General features: G+C 41.6%; 1 protein-coding gene across 2 annotated transcripts in view; it reads right to left on the reverse strand.

Annotated features, from left to right (window-relative positions):
• LOC137332968 (protein Shroom4-like) overlaps positions 1-18,450 on the reverse strand; it is a 96,065-nt gene that overhangs the window by 40,256 nt on the left and 37,359 nt on the right. The gene's annotated exons all lie outside the window — the stretch shown is intronic.

Consider the following 18,450-nt stretch of genomic DNA (forward strand, 5'->3'; position numbering starts at 1 on the left):
TGGCTTCAGAATGGTTGCAGATTTGCTGCATTTTTCTTCCTTCTTTCCCCTTCCCAAAAGAAAGCAGCATATATGTCTCACACAAGGTGACATGAGAAGCATTGGTTCTCATCAAGGATTACAGTACATTGAACTATTTGATCATCTGTATATCTTTAACAATATTCTTAAGTAGGTGTACAGAAGCAAACAATGCTACAACATGTACCATGACTACTTTTGACTTAATAACAAAATAATGAGAGAATTAGCACCCAAAAGCCCTTTATGTTAAAAAAAAATCATGACAGCAGCCAGGTACATTGGGATGTAGTAATAGCGAGTGAGAAATAATTCTGTGTAAAACATGGTGCTGGCTGGAAGGAGGTACTGAGCCTGGCTGTGCAAGGAAGCTGGATTATACATAGAGAAACAAGGTCATTTCTAATTTTGCACAATCTCAGAAGAGCCTCTCGCCCATTTTCAGGCAGTAGGAGCCAGTCTCTCGAAGTGCTGTTGAGCTCTGCTGGTATGCAACTAAGGATCAATTCTCTCTTTCTATTTCATAGAAACTATACCCTTAGTCTGCTGGAAGATTTGTACAACCACATTTTCATGGGTCTACAATCCAGTCGGTTCACAGAGCCTCAGTTCCTTCATGCTATGGAACGCACCCCATTGAGGGAGAACTGGGCATTTGCCTTTGGCTGCGCACCCAAGTAGTCAGTAACACAGGGTACTGGGTGAGAGTGGTTACTGAGACCAATAGTGTGAGGGAGCTGGAATAACATCAGTAGATATACACTCAGTAACACAGAGTGCTGGCTGAGAAGAGTTAGGGAAAGTATTTTTATATTTGGTACTGCTCTGGGTCAGGTTGCAGGAGAGCATTACCCATGTGACACCTCAGTGCGTTTACATTGCTAAAATTTACTTTCTTATCCCAACACCAGAATAATAGAGCCACATTTTCATGGACAACAATTCTGCAGTTAGCCTAAGGAAACTGGTTTTATGAATCTAGATGTGGGGAGCTAATGCAATGAGCACGACTATCCCGTAACCTGAACTACAGAAATACCAAATATAAAAGTGCCCTGCATGACAGGGCTATATTATCAGTAGTATTGGTTATACCGCAGATATTATCACGTGCTCGGGTTAACTCAACTCCTTCACAAGATCCCACATGGGAATCCTTTCAGGCAAATTCCCCCATGCATTCATCAGTACTCACTTAAAACTAAAATAGTTTAACAATTAAAAAAAAAGAAAATTATTTATAATTCACTACAGTGGTTTGCTTTTTAAAAGGGATCCTGAAAGCAAAACCCCTTCTTTAAGGTGGGGGAGAGATTATGTGTGTTTGGAAGTTCGATGTGAATGCAAAGCTTAAGAAAACACTGCAGTTTTCTGCCTCTTTCAAATTTTAAACACAGGATATTTCAACTGCCCAACTCAAACTATTTCCTGCAATTCTCCTGTCCATAAAAAGAAGAAACACATTGTTTTTTTTGTGATCAACATTGAAATAGCGGCATAACAAGCATTTTTAAACTCCCTCAGGGAGTGTGCACAGAAATTTTTGCCATACAGTTTACATTTTGAACAGAGAAAACAGATTCTGTTGATTTAATCAGTGCTACTTGTGAATCGTTTAACTTTTATAAAAAATCTGATTTGACATGGGATTTCTCCCTATTCCCAAAAGTATCCAATCTTTTTTATCTTGGCAATTTTCTCCTCTCCTCCTGAAAGGTGTCGACTCCTTTCTGATGCATGATTTCGTGGGCACCAGTTGCTCTTTGGTAACTTGTCCATGTGGTCATTGTTCACTAAGCCTTTACAGAGGGCTATTCAACTGCAAAGGGCATTACAACAGATCTTAATCTTGTTCTCAAAAAATCTTCCCGCATACACACGTGCATTTTCCAGCAGGCATCATCAGACAGTGATGAGGAACATGAACCCTGGTTTATTTTCTTCTCTCTAACCCAAAGTTGCTGAGACTAAGTGTAGTACTGTAACTCTACTACAAACCTGGCCAAGATCAGCTAACTCAGCACAGACAAAGGATCAGACCAGTGACCTTCCTGTTCTTCATGACTCAGCTACCCAGTGGATAAACCTATTGAGGCATCAGGGGAGATCTGACACGGGATTTCATGTCAACCAAGTTTTTATCCCCTCCAAATTATTTTTTTACTTTGAGTAAATAGTGCATCAACAACAGCTTAGTACTGTGAGGACATGCTGGAAATCGCACTGTGTCAGGCAGAGAAAAGCTAAACCCACGGCAAAAAGGCACATAATGAGGAGGGAGGGAGGCAAGGGCAGAGAGCTGATCTGTCCATCAGGCAGCCAATACAGGGAACCTGGGTGCCTGATGTTAAGACCAACTCAAAAATTGCATCAACAAAGATGGCACACAGATGGAGTTAGTTGAGGCACTGAAACTGCCACAAATGTGGGGAAGAAGCGTTACACACATGATTCCCTTCAGAGAGAACTCCCAATACCCAAAATTAAAAAGTGAATGGAAGCAAGGCAGTCAACCACAGCTAGCATGGGGAGAGAAGTCAATAAAATAGAAGTTAGGAAACATTGATAATTGAGTGGGTAAATGCATTGTGCTGTAGTACTGAACCACACAGACCAGGTTACCACATTCAATCCCTGGTCTGTGCTGCGTTTGTTGATGTCAGCCGGGGTGGCAGGGAGGGCTACTACAATTTAGTCTCAGTGCCCCTGGGCTTGGTGGAAGCATGGGGGGGGGGGGGGGGTTGGGGGGAAGAGAATGAAGATGAAATCAGCCAAGATTTGTACTGCAGACCAATGTGGGAGATGCATGTACACTAATGCTTAGCTGTGATGCTCCCCGTATTATTGAATATCCTCTGGACTGGGCTCACAAATCAAGAGGAGCTACTAGAGTCAGGTATCTTCAGCATCCATGGAACCAGACCAAGTGCTAGTCAGCACCTTCAGGAGAGAAGGAGAGAAAGGAACAAAAGCTACAAAGTCATTTCGGGCCAATATATTTACCAATAATTTGTTACATGTGTGGGAGGCGGTCACTGCCAGACTCTCCTGTGCAAGAAAGGAGTGTGAGAGAAAGAGAATTAAAGGATAAAAATCCAAATTTAAAAAGCCCCAGCCAGCAAAGTATTCCTCACTGTTACATTAATTCATACATACCAATCTAGAAAATTGACTGACAGCCCCCAAAAGAGTTAACAGACCAAAAATAGCCCTAGAGGCCATATAATTTGTGAAAATGAGAAATTAGACGGAACTTGCAATGGGACATGGTCTTGTCATAAGTTGCAGGTAGTCCCACTATTCATTGCTCTCAACAGCAGTAATAAAAATCTAAAGAACACAAAATTGTAGCTTGCAGCAGTGGTGGATTTAGAACTTACTACAGGGAGAGGCAAGTGCTGAAAGCATGAGGGTTACATTTTAAGTGGGGGGATGGAACCTGCAGTTAGCTCCAGAAAATTTTGATCTTGATACTTCATTTGGTTCAGTTTCTAGCATTTTGGAGCCTACTGTGATTATGCCTTTCAAAGTTTCTCCTAGAAGGGATACTTGAAATAAGAAAATAAAATTAGCTGTAGAGACTTCAGTACAACTTTATAGGACCTAGTAAATCTGACCCCAGATATATCACGTTAATCTGTGAACTGAAATCTTTTGCAACACCCACCTACAATAATCCCAATCACCAGTGCAACCTACAGTCACAAGACAGAACTGGCTCACTATCGCATCTGTCCTCATCTCTCACCCCTTGGCAGCCAAGAAAGAGGCAGGCATGGGATTACAGGAATTGAGGCCATTCTGATTTAACGATTTAACTAAACCATTTTTATTTTTAAGTAATTTCAGCAGAGATTAGGGCAAGTCAGTATCACTGAAGCGAAATCTGAGAACAGAGTTCTGATGAAAAGTCACATCCAAACATCAACCCATTTTTTTCTTCTTTTAGGGGATTAACCTCCTGCGCATTTCAAGCATTTTCTAACATAAGGCTAGACATTGCAGTTGGTAATAACAGTGGATGAACGTTTAACATACTTGTATAACATTCCTTGGTCTACTTTTTTTCCTCATTCTCAGGGTGTGGCTGTCGCTGACAAAGACATCCCTAGTTGCCCTGAGAAGGTGGAAGTTGGTCGTCTTCTTGAACTGCTGAGCAGTTTGATACAACTGAATGGCTTTCTAGTCCACTTCAGATAGCAGTTAAGAGTCAACCACATTGATGTGGGACTGCAGTAACATATACATAGAATTTACAGCACAGAAACAAGCCATTCGGCCCATCTAGACTGTGCCATTGTTTGTGCACCACACAAGCTTCCTCCCACCCTACTTCATCTCACCCTATCGACATATCCTTCTGTTCCTTTCTCCCTCATGTACTGATCGAGCTTCCCCTTAAACGTATTTATGCTATTCACCTCACCACTCCATATGGTAGCGAGTTCCATATTCTAACTATTCTATGGGTAAAGTCAGCATATCTTTAACCTGTAATTTATCCATCTGGTATTTAAATATCTCTCACTACTGGTCCACTGTTTAATCTACCATTTTTTCCCAGCCAATTAATCGGAGACAGGTGCCCTACCACCCACTGAAATTGGCAAATTTCCAGTCCCACACCTTTATTGTGGTCTCCACTTTTGCATTTTTTTTAGGCCAGACCAGGCAAGGATGGCAGGTTTCCTTCCCTAAAGGACATTTGTGAACCAGTTGGGGTTTTTACGAGAATCTGACAGTTTTGTGGTCACTTTTACTGATACCAGTTTTTTATTTCCAGATTTTACTATTTTGACAGAAAGGTTAATCTACTTAAACTAAATGGATTAATATGTTTCATTATAATAGCAGACAGAAGAAAGTTATTTGAATAGCATTCGTCAGCTATTATCAATTATCACCAACAGTAATTTCTGGCTATGCTGCTCTTTTGATTCTGAAAAGAATCAAAGAACAGTATAGGCCAGAAAATACTGTTCTTTTGTACTGGAAATAAAAACTATTGCACACTACAAGCATTAAAAAAATGCACAAAAACATGGTTTGCAGGAATGGTGAACTGAATATTGTGCTCTCAGGTGGACCTGACTGACAATCTTTTATACTCTTATTATTATTGTTGTCACTCCTTACATTTCTCCATGATTTTTGATCACTCTAATATGAACAGTGCCAGCTCTGCACACTTGGCTGCCATGTTGCCCACATCAGTCATTGTATTTAAAAGTAATTCACTGTAAATGAAGCACTTGGAGACATTTCTGAAAGATGTTAGGATACTACATAAATGCAAATGTTTTAGTACCAATATACTAAAGCGGATGAAAAGAAATCACACTTAAGCTAATAACTTAACTTATACTTAACTTTAATGTTGTACAACATTCTTGTGTGATACACTTAATTTATCACTTCAAATTGATCCCGCCACTAACTCCACCAGTGATATACTTGTAAACACTTGTAAGTACTTCACCTTTCTACTGTACAGCTCAAAATGCTCCCTCCGGATACAACCCAAGTTTAATAGTACAAAATGTATAACTGTTCTGCTGGATGTTTTCCACAATTCAAAAAAAGTAGTACAAAAAATGTCCACCTTTACTTTCACAGACATCCTAATGATAACACTGGATTTAACTTAAAATTATTTACCTGAAATAATTTTATCAAAAATGCTTCTTTGACTTTGAACAATTTCTAATTTACATCAAAATTAATGGGTTCGAATATTTTTTTAAAAACAGGTATTTAAAATATTCAATTGAGAAATAACTGAGCAAGAAAATTTCAGATGACAACTCAAGTGATGCTTCGTGCCGATACCTACACTTGTACTTAACACTCACCACTATAATTCTCTGGCGTTTGGCCTGTTTTCAGTGGCACTGCAGCAGATTCCCACAAGACTCCAGCCTGCTCCTCGATGCCTGTCCTGGAGCTTACTCACCCAGTCAAACCCTACATGCCAATGACTTTTGCACGGTCTCGATGTGGTTTCATGAACTCCACGCCCTAATGGCTACTGTATTCTACTGGTGAGGTGTCCAACAGGAGATGTATGACCCAACAGTTAGAAGTAAAGGAGATTGCTGTTCAGCCGCTGGCCATAGGCAGTAATATTAAAGCAGCGAAATAATGCAGGAACATTGGACTGTGCGACTCTGGTCTTTCAATTTGGACAACATAGAGCAGCAAACGGAAAACTTACAGAACAATCAAGATTTTTTTTTTGCAAAGCTTGTTACAGCCAATCATTGTGTATACAACAAAAGAGTTTCCCTCGCTGTTTTTAATCGAATTCATTTCACCCTTTCATCACATTCCTGAGCAGTATTCAGTTCCAAATCAGATAGTGATTGTTTTACAGCCCCTTTTTAAAAAAAATGTCCTATTATAATACAGGAACCGAGATAGAAACAGCAAGGAAACAATGCCCGGAAAAGATTTTTAAAAAACAGCGTGAAAAGTTTTGAAAATGCAAACCCTTCCTGTCGCCCAGAAAAAAAATTAAGAAACGAAGAGAGTTGCTGTCATCACAGCCAAAAGGAACAGAGGCTCGAGTTCAATTAGGTTGTGGCCTCAGGCCAGCAGTTGAGCCTGGCTCTAAAAAAATGAACATTAAAAACAACTAAAATACACAAAAAAAAAAGTCCTATTCTAATACAGGAACCGAGATAGTCAAGTGTTTGCAATCTTTCGTACTCTTACTGATTATGAATGCCACTCCTCACATTTCCCTGTTATTTTTGATCTCTCTAATATGAATGGTGCGGGCTCATTTGCCATCACAAATGGACCTCCATCACAAATATGTAAATAAACTGAAAACCGCTTTCAAAGTTACAGGACATAGCTGAGCACTACAACTCAAACAGGTCAACTGTCCACATCCATGTCAAATCCTAAATATGGGAATCTCAGTATAATCCTTTAAATTAAATAAAACCCATCATCGCTTCAATCTTATTCCCTATTTTGTTTTCAAACCCTGACAATTCTATAAATATTGTGACAGGAATGCTCAAATAACGCTACCTAATGTATTCACACCAGGAAACATCCTCTTATCTCAAAAAGTGGCTGCAACTAGTCCTGAAAATAAACCTTCACATAAGACAACTTTTGGGCATGCTGGATGTAAAGAAATGAACAGCAGCAACAATTCAGACACAACAATTGATCCCAGTGGCCATGGGGCTATGGAGAGGAAAAATCAGCTAGGAATCCTGCTCCTCATCATTATCCAGTGACCCACTGCTAGAAAGAGTGCATGTGTGAACATTAGGAGAGGGCAAAATTGGGCTCAGCTGTGATGCTTTACAAGTTGGAATAGCCAGCATGTGAAGAATGTCAACACAAGTGAGATACCAGAGTGTGGCCAGCAATAAGGCAATTGCATCACAAGCAAGAGAGTCAGCACCTTCAGGAAAGGAAGGAAGGGGAGAAAATTACAATATGGATATATTTTGTATCAAAAATAGGTAAAACTGAAGCTAAAATGGATCTGGGAATGGCAGAGATTTGACACTTGTCAAATCACGATGTAACAGCAACAAACAAAGCAAATAAAATGCTGAATTGCGTTGCTAGATCAGTACTGTACAAGGCAAAGGATGACATGCAAAAACAGTAGTGTTCTGGTGAGACCACACATTGAGAACTGCCAGAGGCAGAGTGCAGAAGAGCAGCAAGGCTGACCCCTGGCGTCAAAGAATTGAGTTAAGAGGAATGGCTGGAGAAACTGAGGATCATCAGTTATTTTGTATGTGATTGTTCAAAGCCCCCAACCCCCGCCCCGGTTTCCTAAAGGTTTGCATAAAGCACTTGAAACATTTTCTAGCTTCATGTGCCTGGAGCAGTGACGATTCAAAGCTTTCAGCACCATCATTGATCACTGTGACCACCAATAGAAAAATCAAATTGTATCAACGGAGGTAGATCAGGGCCAGTGGGATGTGGAAGGCAACCAGAACAGAACATAAGAAATCGGAGCAGGAGTAGGCCATTCGGCCCCTCAAGCCTGCTCCGCCATTCAATCAGATCATGGCTGATCTTCGACCTCAACTCCACTTTCCCGCCCAATCCCCATATCCCTTGATTCCCCTAGAGTCCAAAAATCTATCTATCCCAGCCTTGAATATACCCGTCGACTCAGCATCCATAGCCCTCTGGGGTAGAGAATTCCAAAGATTCACAACCCTCTAAGTGAAGAAATTCCTCCTCATCTCAGTCTTAAATGGCTGACCCCTTATCCTGCGACAATGCCCCCTAGTTCTAGATTCTCCAGCCATGGGAAACAACCTCTCAGCATCTACCTTGTCAAGCCCCCTCAGAATCTCATATGTTTCAATTACATCACCTCTCATTCTTCTAAACTCCAGAGAGTATAGGCCCATTCTACTCAACCTCTCCTTATAGGATAACCCTCTCAACCTCGGAATTAATCTAGTGAACCTTCGTTGCACTGCCTCCAAGGCAAGCATATGCTTCCGTAGATAAGGAGACCAAAACTGTACGCAGTATTACAGGTGAGGTCTCACCAAAGCGCTGTACAATTGTAGTAAGACTTCCTTACTCTTGTACTCCAACCCCTTTGCAATGAAGGCCAACATGCCATTTGCTTTCCTAATTGCTTGCTGTACCTGCATGCTAACTTTTTGTGTTTCTTGTACGAGGACACCCAAGTCTCTCTGAACACCAACATTTAATAGTGTCTCACCATTTAAAAAATATTCTGTTTTTCTATTCTTCCTACCAAAGTGAATAACCTCACATTTCCCCCATTATACTCCAACTGCCACCTTCTTGCCCACTCACTTAACCTGTCTATACCTCTTTGCAGACTGTGTCCTCCTCACAGCTTACTTTCCCACCTAGCTTTGTATCATTAGCAATCCTGGATACATTACACTAGGTCCCTTCATCTAAGTCATTAATATAGATTGTAAATAGCTGAGGCCCAAGCACAGATCCTTGCGGCACACCACTAGTTACAGTCTGCCAACCTGAAAATGACCCATTTATCCCTACTCTGTTTTCTGTCAATCCATGCTAATATGTTACCCCCAACCCTATGAGCCCTTATCTTGCGTAACAACCTTTTATGTGGCACCTTATTGAATGTCTTTTGGAAATCCAAATATACTACATCCACTGGTTCCCCTTTATCTACATCCTCAAAAAACTCCAATAAATTTGTCAAACACAATTTCCCTTTCATAAAACCATGTTGACTCTGCCTAATCGTATTATGATGTTCTAAATGCCCTGTTACCACTTTCTTAATAATGGATTCCAGCATTTTCCCGGCGACTGATGGCAGGCTAACTGGTCTGTAGTTCCCTGTTTTCTCTCTCACTCCTTTCTTGAATAGCGGGGTTACATTTGCTACCTTCCAATCCACTGGGACCGTTCTAGAATCCAGGGAATTTTGGAACAGAAACATTTGAGCTTCACATTTGAAGAAACCAAGTTACAACCAGTATGTGGTGCCTCTGTGCTAACCTTGAACAGAGCCCAAAGAAGAATCAAAGGGGAGAATTCAGTTTCCTCACTCCCCAAGATTATTGAATCAAATTAAGTATAAAACTAAACCAGAATTCAAACAAAAAACATAGAAAATACATTCTTGAATTCTGTCCAACCAGGGGCTTTCCTCAGTATAAGGGCTTAGCAGTTCAGAGAGGCAGCTGCTTGCTACAACTAGAAATCTATTAAACAAAATCCAAATTCCAGTGGTCTAAGGCAGACATGCATACCCAGAAAGAATGGACTTGCACAATTTCCGAGACCTATTCATGCGGAGTACACTCTTAGTTCTTTTAGCTGGAAAAGTAGGCCAGTCCAAATCTCTATCTGAAAGAGGTCCATCGAATAGCCAGAGAATTGTACGGCACAGCCCAGTTGAATAATGATCTTTCACCTTTGGAACCTGGGATCAAATCAAGTCCAGACTAATGGAATGAAAGTCTGCCCTCACCAGCATCTGCAAGAGTATTAAGTGAAATGAATGAGAACGTCTTGGTTCAGTTACCAATGGGTGAAAGTTCATGGCACAAATTGGTACTAAATAGTAGGTGTGTAACAGAGAGATCACAACAGCTGGTGTGGAAAACGAGCAGACCTGAAAAGCTAGGCAAGTACCCTCTTTAGCAGCTTTTATATTCCACGACGTCCATGTTAGTGGTACTGGCTTCTGACACAAACATTCCACACAGTTGGCTGTAACTTAAATGTAAACTTAGCAAATTCCAGCAAGTTTATATTTGGGTTGCAGCCAGCTGCGCAGTATCAGCACAGTGGGAGTGGTAGAGCCATTAACCAGCACAAGTCTTAGTGCAATATAAAAGCAGCTTAAATTCACTTACCAATCTCTTGACTTGCTGGAGATGCATCAACAACTATTACCTTTGGATAGTCGTAGCACACAACTTTGTATGTTAGCAAGCTCAGATAAGGGGGAGGAAGATTCCAACAGATTCACATGGCCCAAATACTTGCATTCTGCAGGACTCAAGCTCAAATTTTGAAAGGTCACTATTTGATCATCAGAAAAAAATTGGGATGAGGATTACAAAATCAGAGATCACATAACAGCTAGTCAGACACACAGAACTTCTCACCTCCCTCTCAGACATCAGGAAATTAGGATACGCATGGTTCCCTCATTCATGCTGTCAGGGCCCAGAAGCAGGCTACATACATGCCAATCTTCTATATATCACGTACACAGTAGGCATTTTATACCCAGTGTCCATTTGTCCATGTTCATTGGTAAAAAAAAAATCAGCCAGCATTTAAAACATTTACACGTTGGATACAGTAGTGTAATGGTTATGGTAGTGGAGGTCCCGAGTTCAAATCCCACCATGCCAAGTTGTGGAATTAAATTTACTAAATTTGATAATTAGCACCATAAAACCTGCCAGATTGTTGTAAAAACCCAGCTGGTGTCTTCATGTTGAACACCACTTGGAGGAAGCACTGAGAAAAGCAAGAATATACCCTGGGTAGGAGGCTTCAATGTCAATCACCAAAAGTGTCTTGGAAGTACCACCACTGACCAAGTTGACTGAATCCTGTAAGACATAAATGCCAGATTCGCCTTGCACCAGGTGGTGAGGGAGTGACATAGTTGACCATGTGCTCACCAACCTACTTGTCACAGACATGTACGTCCACTATAGCACTAATAGGAGTGACCATCATACAATCCTTGTGAAGACAAAGTGCATAGTGTGGCACAATCACCATGCTAAGTGGACCAAACTAAGGACAGACCGACCAACCCAAAACTGTGCACCCATGAGGCACTGTGGGCCTTCAGCAGAACTGTATACTGCCAATACCAGAGGAGTCAATTACAAAGGCACCACTTATAACATATTAAGCACACCAGCTATTTCAGGCAGCTCAATTACTTCTTCACACCTCGTTACCATATTTGTATTTAAATCCCTCGATGGATCATGCGGTGTCTGTTTTGAGCCCACAATCTCTCTCATTGTTAACAATCACCCATTCTGAACTAGAATCCCACATATGGTTCATACTAGTAACTGCTTCAGAGATTTAAGAAATCCTGTCCCTCCTGTATTTCCTGCATTTTACCAGTTCCCAGTTATTCAATTGGTAATTTGGGAACATTGGCAAATCCTTGGTTTAAATCCCAGACAAGCCATCTGTTGATCCCTTTCCACGTTAAAATTTTGTTAACAATAACCACGGGGACAGAATTGGAATCCAGTAAGCCATTTGCTTCCTTCTCTGTTCTTGTTCTCTCTCGGTGTCGCTAAAAGGCGATACACCAGATATGTATGTCCACTATAGCACTGATAGGAGTGACCATCACACAATCCTTGTGAAGACAAAGTCTCTTTTTTGCAGTGAGGACATCCTCCATTGCATAGTGTGGCACTATCACCATGCTAAGTGGACCAGACTAGGATAGGATAAACTGTCACTTGGAAAGGCATGGTTTAATTTTTTTTTATTCGTTCATGGGATGTGGGCGTCGCTGGCGAGGCCGGCATTTAGTGCCCATCCCTAATTGCCTTTGAGAAGGTGGTGGTGAGCCGCCTTCTTGAACCATTGCAGTCCGTGTGGTGACGGTTCTCCCACAGTGCTGTTAGGAAGGGAGTTCCGGGATTTTGACCCAGCGACGATGAAGGAATGATGATATATTTCCAAGTCGAGATGGTGTGTGACTTGGAGGGGAACGTGCAGGTGGTGTTGTTCCCATGTGCCTGCTGCTCTTGTCCTTCCAGGTGGTAGAGGTCGTGGGTTTGCGAGGTGCTGTCGAAGAAGCCTCGGCGAGTTGCTGCAGTGCATCCTGTGGATGGTACACACTGCAGCCACAGTGCGCCGGTGGTGAAGGGAGTGAATGTTTAGGTTGGTGGATGGGGTGCCAATCAAGCGGGCTGCTTTGTCCTGGATGGTGTCGAGCTTCTTGAGTGGTGTTGGAGCTGCACTCATCCAGGCAAGTGGAGAGTATTCCATCACACTCCTGACTTCTGCCTTGTGGATGGTGGAAAGGCTTTGGGGAGTCAGGAGGTGAGTTACCCGCCGCAGAATACCCAGCCTCTGACCTGCTCTTGTAGCCACAGTATTTATATGGCTGGTCCAGTTAAGTTTCTGGTCAATGGTGACCCCCAGGATGTTGATGGTGGGGGATTCGGCGATAGTAATGCCGTTGAATGTCAAGGGGAGGTGGTTAGATTCTCTCTTGTTGGAGATGGTCATTGCCTGGCACTTGTCTGGCACGAATGTTACTTGCCACTTATGAGCCCAAGCCTGGATGTTGTCCAGGTCTTGCTGCATGTGGGCTCGGGGATAGTCAGCATGGATTTGTTCAGGGAAGGTCATGCCTTACAAATCTGATTGAATTCTTTGAGGAAGTGACAAGGAGGATTGATGAGGGTAGTGCAGTGGATGTTGTCTACATGGATTTTAGTAAGGCATTTGACAAGGTCCCACATGGCAGACTGGTCAGAAAGGTAAAAGCCCATGGGATACAGGGAAATGTGGCGAATCGGATCCAAAATTAGCTCAGTAACAGGAAACAAAGGGTAAAAGTCAATGGATGTCTTTGCGAATGGAAATCCGTTCCCAGTGGTGTGCCACGGGGCTCAGTGTTGGGTCCCTTGCTGTTTGAGGTATATATTAATGATTTGGACTTGAATGTAGGGGGCATGATTGGCAAATTTGCAGACAACACAAAAATTGGCCATGTAGTTGATGGAGTCTAAAGCTATCCTGTTCACTAAGATGATATCAATGGGTTGGTGGAGTGGGCGAAAAAGTGGCAAATGGAGTTCAACCCGGAGAAGTGTGAGGTAATGCACTTAGGGAGGGCAAACAGTAAAAGGGAATTCGCAGTAAACGGGAATATATTGAGGGGGTAGAGGAAGTGAGAGACCTTGGAGTGTATGTGCACAGGTCCCTGAAGGTGGCAGTACTGGTAGATAAGGTTGTGAAGGAGGCATAAGGAATGCTCTCCGTTATTAGCCGAGGTATATAATACAAAGCAGGGATGTAATGATGGAACTGTATAAAACGCTGGTAAGGTCACAGCTGGAGTATTGTGTGCAGTTCTGGTCACCACATTACAGGAAGGATGTAAAGTGCTCTGGAGAGAGTGCAGAGAAGATTTACAAGAATGTTGCCAGGGCTTGAAAATTGCAGCTACGAGGAGAGATTGGATAGGCTGGGGTTGTTTTCCTTGGAGCTGAGGGGAGACCTGATTGAGGTGTACAAAATTATGAGGGGCCTCAGATAGAGAAGACAGGAAGTACCTGTTTCCCCTAGCGGAGAGTTCAAGAACTAGAGGACATAGATTTAAGCTGATTGGTGGAAAGATTAGAGGGGACACGAGGAAAATCTTCTTACCCAAAGGGTGGTGGGTGTATGGAATTCGCTGCCCGAATTGGTGGTAGAGGCAGGGACCCTCAACTCTTTTAAAATTACCTGGACCTGCACCTAAAGTGTTGTAAGCTGCAGGGCTATGGACCGGGTGCTGGAAGGTGGGATTAGAATGAGCACCTGGTTGTTCTTCGAGCCGGTGCGGACACGATGGGCCGAATGGCCCCCTTTTGTGCTGCATCTTTTCTATGGTTCTACCATCCAACACTTATAGCGGGCTAATCGCGTTAACACCAACACACCCGCTATAAGCGGTGGAGACTGTACCAACTTAGTGAAGCTACAACACAGGACTAGCAACATGCTAAATACCAAAAGCAGATAGTTATGGAAAGAACTAAGGAACTCCATTATCAGATCAAATTGAACCCTACCACATGCAGTTAAATATGATGGCAAACAATCAGGAAACTAACAGCAGGAGGCAGCTCCATGAACATCCCCATCCTTAACCATGGTGCAATCCAGCCACGAGTGCAGGAGGCAATGGTGAATTGTTTGTAAGCTTCTTGAGTCGAAAGTGCCAAGTGGTTGATCCTACTTGTTAGTGTCCAACCAAACTGATTTACTCCACATGACAGTAAGAAGTGGCCAAGTGCATTGGACATAATGATGGCGACAGGCCCAGATATCATCTCTGCCGCATCCCTCCCTTCCCCTAGCTCACTAAGGCAAGTTTCCGCCGATTCACCCCGCCATAGACCTGAACTCGCATCTCTCTCTAGTTTCTCTCTGATCTCCCCTCATACCTTCTCCAAGCTTAACTTGTCCATGAGACCCATCTCCTGCTCCCTCAACCATATTCCCACTAAACTGCTGACTGCCCATCTTCCCTTCCTGGTCCCCATGCTAGCTGATACTGTAAATGGTTCCATCTCCTCAGGAACTGTCCTACTCCCTTTCAGATCTGCCGTCATCACCCCTCCCCCCTCAAAAACCCACCCTTGACCCCTCTGTCCTTGCAAACTACCGCCCTATCTCTAACCTCCCAAACTCCTTGAATGTGTTGTCACCTCCCAAATCCATGCCCATCTTTCCCGCAACTCCATGTTTGATCCTTGCCAATCTGCAAGGGTTTCCGCCCCTGCCACAGCACTGAAATGGTCCTACCTCTGGAATTCCCTCCATAAATCTCTCTACCTCTATGTACCACTCTCTACCTTTAAAACCTTCTTAAATCAATCTTTTTAACCAAGCATTCAGTTACTCTTTCCTAACCATCCCTTGATCCTTTTGACTACTTCTTTCTCCGGACCCACAAGGTCATTTTCTAAATCAAAGGTTCTATATAAATGCACTCTGCTGATAATCCTGATTATCTGGAACCAGCCAGACTAATACCACAATCAGCTCTTAGCCAAAAAAATTGTGGCTTTGTTTTGTGGCAACACCATGCAGTTTGTGGTATTTGTATTACACTTATGGGACAGAATTTTGGCAGGCATTGGTCATAAAAGCGATAGTGTAACCAGAGTAATGGAACAATTAAATTGCTCATGAGTGAATATAATGGTATTTGCTTGCTTTTATCAACTTACCAAATTCAGCAATTTGACTTAGTAAAGCACTGTATTTTATTGTTTAACTCACTGAGCAAGGTATGCAAGGGCACATCTGACTTGTTATCAGGCTAAATTAAATAAAAATCCAGAAAGCTAATCATTTACCAGCCTGTTGCTTTAGGGTAACCTTTTCTTTTTAAAAAAAAGCAGTCTAGTACAAGGACAAATTTTTATTCTATGATGACTGCAGTTAAGTCGTGTGACCCTGGCAAATGACTCTCGTGACGATGAAGACATGGAACCAATGTAGTACAGTGAGGATGGCGATGATAGATAAGCAGGACAGGATACAGGCAGCTGAATTTTAAATGGATCTGCAGCAGGAGAGAATGTAGGCTAAAAAGTGAGTGGAGGAGGGATTGAGGGAGGCATGGTGCTGATGAAAGGGAAGGTGAAAGGGCCATGACTTGATGAGATGAAGAGGAGGAAAAAACAGAGCAGGGACCAGAATTAGAGGGTAATCAGGGGCACAATGGTGTGCCAATTCACTGACCTTTACCTCACACTCCAAAATGAGCACTGGCTCTTACCAATGCCATAGCCAAAATGACAAGACTGCATAGGTGTGAAGATAGGAACAATTATTTTAACATGGTGAGCTACTTCTTATGGGTTGTATTCCTTTAATTAGATAAAATGAGGAGGAAAATAATTGACTAAAATTATTGTAGTTTTGTCAACTGAATTAAAATTAGAACTAAAATTCATAAGACTAAAACTAAAATTTGAGGAGACTAAAATTAAGGTTTCTCAGACTAAAACATCAGAAAACAACAGATATTGGAAATTATCATTTAGAATTAGCATTATTTCTCAACATTCCTTGTAGCCTTGTGTGTTGTGAGGTGTGAAACAATGTTCAACACTGGTGAAGAGAGAGGATACAACAAACAGAATAAGAGGATTCTTGAGGATAAAGGAACATAACACCCAAAATCCAAGATTTTTTTTAAAATCCTTCAAATAATCCTCAGAAGTATTTGTTGCAGAATTAAAATTAGTCAGACAGGAGAATTAAGTTAATAGCTAGAGAAGCACACTCCTAAATGCAGGAAAGAAACAATCTCCATACCTCAATTTGCCCTCTAGAACAGCTTGAAGGGATGTGGTGGAACACTCAAAAGAAAATTAAAACCTCAAATCAAAAGTTGAATCATATTTCTGGAGCTGTTTTAGATATCATCTAGTTACACTAAAAGTGTTTCTTAAAACAACCCTTGCAAAATGGACAGGCTGCCTTGTGCAATTGATACAACAATAAAATACAGCTCCAGACAACTGTAAGGCGGCCAGAAGTCTCACAAAATTGACCTTGTGGTTGCTGGAACTACAGAAAGAGATCTACAGCCAAGGTAAGTTACCTTGAAATAAATTGCCAACTTCAGTTATTAAACATGTAATGGATCACTTTTTAATATTCAAAAATTAAATATCCTGATAATGCATCTATCAAACCTCAAGTCTAAAGATTTTTTTTGAACACAGTTGTAGACTCCCAGCAAAGCAATGAATGCAGCGTCTATTAAACCCTCTGAAAAATAGTTGAAGTCTAACTACTTACAGAAATACTGTACGGAATATCTATGCTGCTGGGACCAGGGCAATGTTATTTGTGGTATGCAACTGGTCAGGGTTAAATAACATAGACTGGAATGTTAAATTGATGCTTTTGCCCTTCACCAGTTTACCTTATGGGGTTAGAAGAAATTTCAGAATTTTTTCTATTTACAGCAAGGATAGGGATTGAGACACTCAAAGCAAATTTGCAGACAATATTAACTGGCTGGGGGACCGTCAAGTCTGATGAGACAGCCAAGAACCTAGATCAAAATCTAAGTGGACAAAACAGCAGATGATTAAATTCATTACAGACAAATGTAATTTACTGCACAATGCAAAAAAAAAAATGGATTATTCATAGTTCTCTATGAATGGTCTCAAAACTTGCTGAAGACAAAGTTTAAGGACAGAGGTGTGTTGGATGTCGTACAGTCATAATCAACAAGGCAAAAGAAATGCTTAGCTGTGTTGCTAAATTAGTATTGTATAAGTTGGTGAACGTCATGCCGAAAATGTACATTGCGTACTGTTTCCCATTTTGGTCACCTAAGACACAAGCAAAACACATAAGCCCCGGAAGAGGTGGAGAGAAGTGCAATCCCTAGTATCAGAACTGAGTTATAAGGAAAGACTGGATAACTCTACCTCTTCAGCTTTGGACAGAGACAACTATGAGGAAACCTGATAAGAGGTGTTCTAAACAATATGAAAAAGATCAATCCTGAACTCTGCTTCAGATTAAACCTCGACAGTACAAGAGAGCACACATTCAAATTGGTGAATGGCAAATTTAAGATTAAAGTGAGGAAGTTCTTTTCACACAAGTTGCAATCAACATATGGGATATTCTTCCAGGTAGGGTCCTGGATGCAAAAACATTTAAATCATTTAAGAGGCAGTTGGATGCTATGATGGAAGTGTGTGTGGATTTTTCTAGATCGATGAGCTAAAATGGGATAAATAACCTCCTCAACCACATTTATCTCGAGATCTTCTAGGATCTTTTACCTATAATTTGTCACATCCATCAGCAGGCTAAATAAATTGGGTAGAAGCAACAGCAGAACAAATTGTACATGGGCTTTGGAAAAAAGGGGATTGATGGGCCTCATGATGTTATTCCATTCTATATTTTGAGTCCTACTGCTAGCTTACATAATCAGTGAGGTAAAAACCAATAATAACAGTATATACTCCTCACCAAAAACAATACAGTATTTTACATTTTGGTCTAGTAATATATTTCCAATACTGTCCAAGTGTTTCTCATTGCTAGCCAATGTGGGGAGGTTGAAAATTGGGCTCTACCTGTCTGTGACTAAAGAATTGCACATACTCTTGTAAGGCAGTTGAGGATGTTCTCAAGCCTCCTCAGCATTGT

This window comes from Heptranchias perlo, chromosome 15 (assembly GCF_035084215.1).
Source record: "Heptranchias perlo isolate sHepPer1 chromosome 15, sHepPer1.hap1, whole genome shotgun sequence".
Classification (NCBI taxonomy): Eukaryota; Metazoa; Chordata; class Chondrichthyes; order Hexanchiformes; family Hexanchidae; genus Heptranchias; species Heptranchias perlo.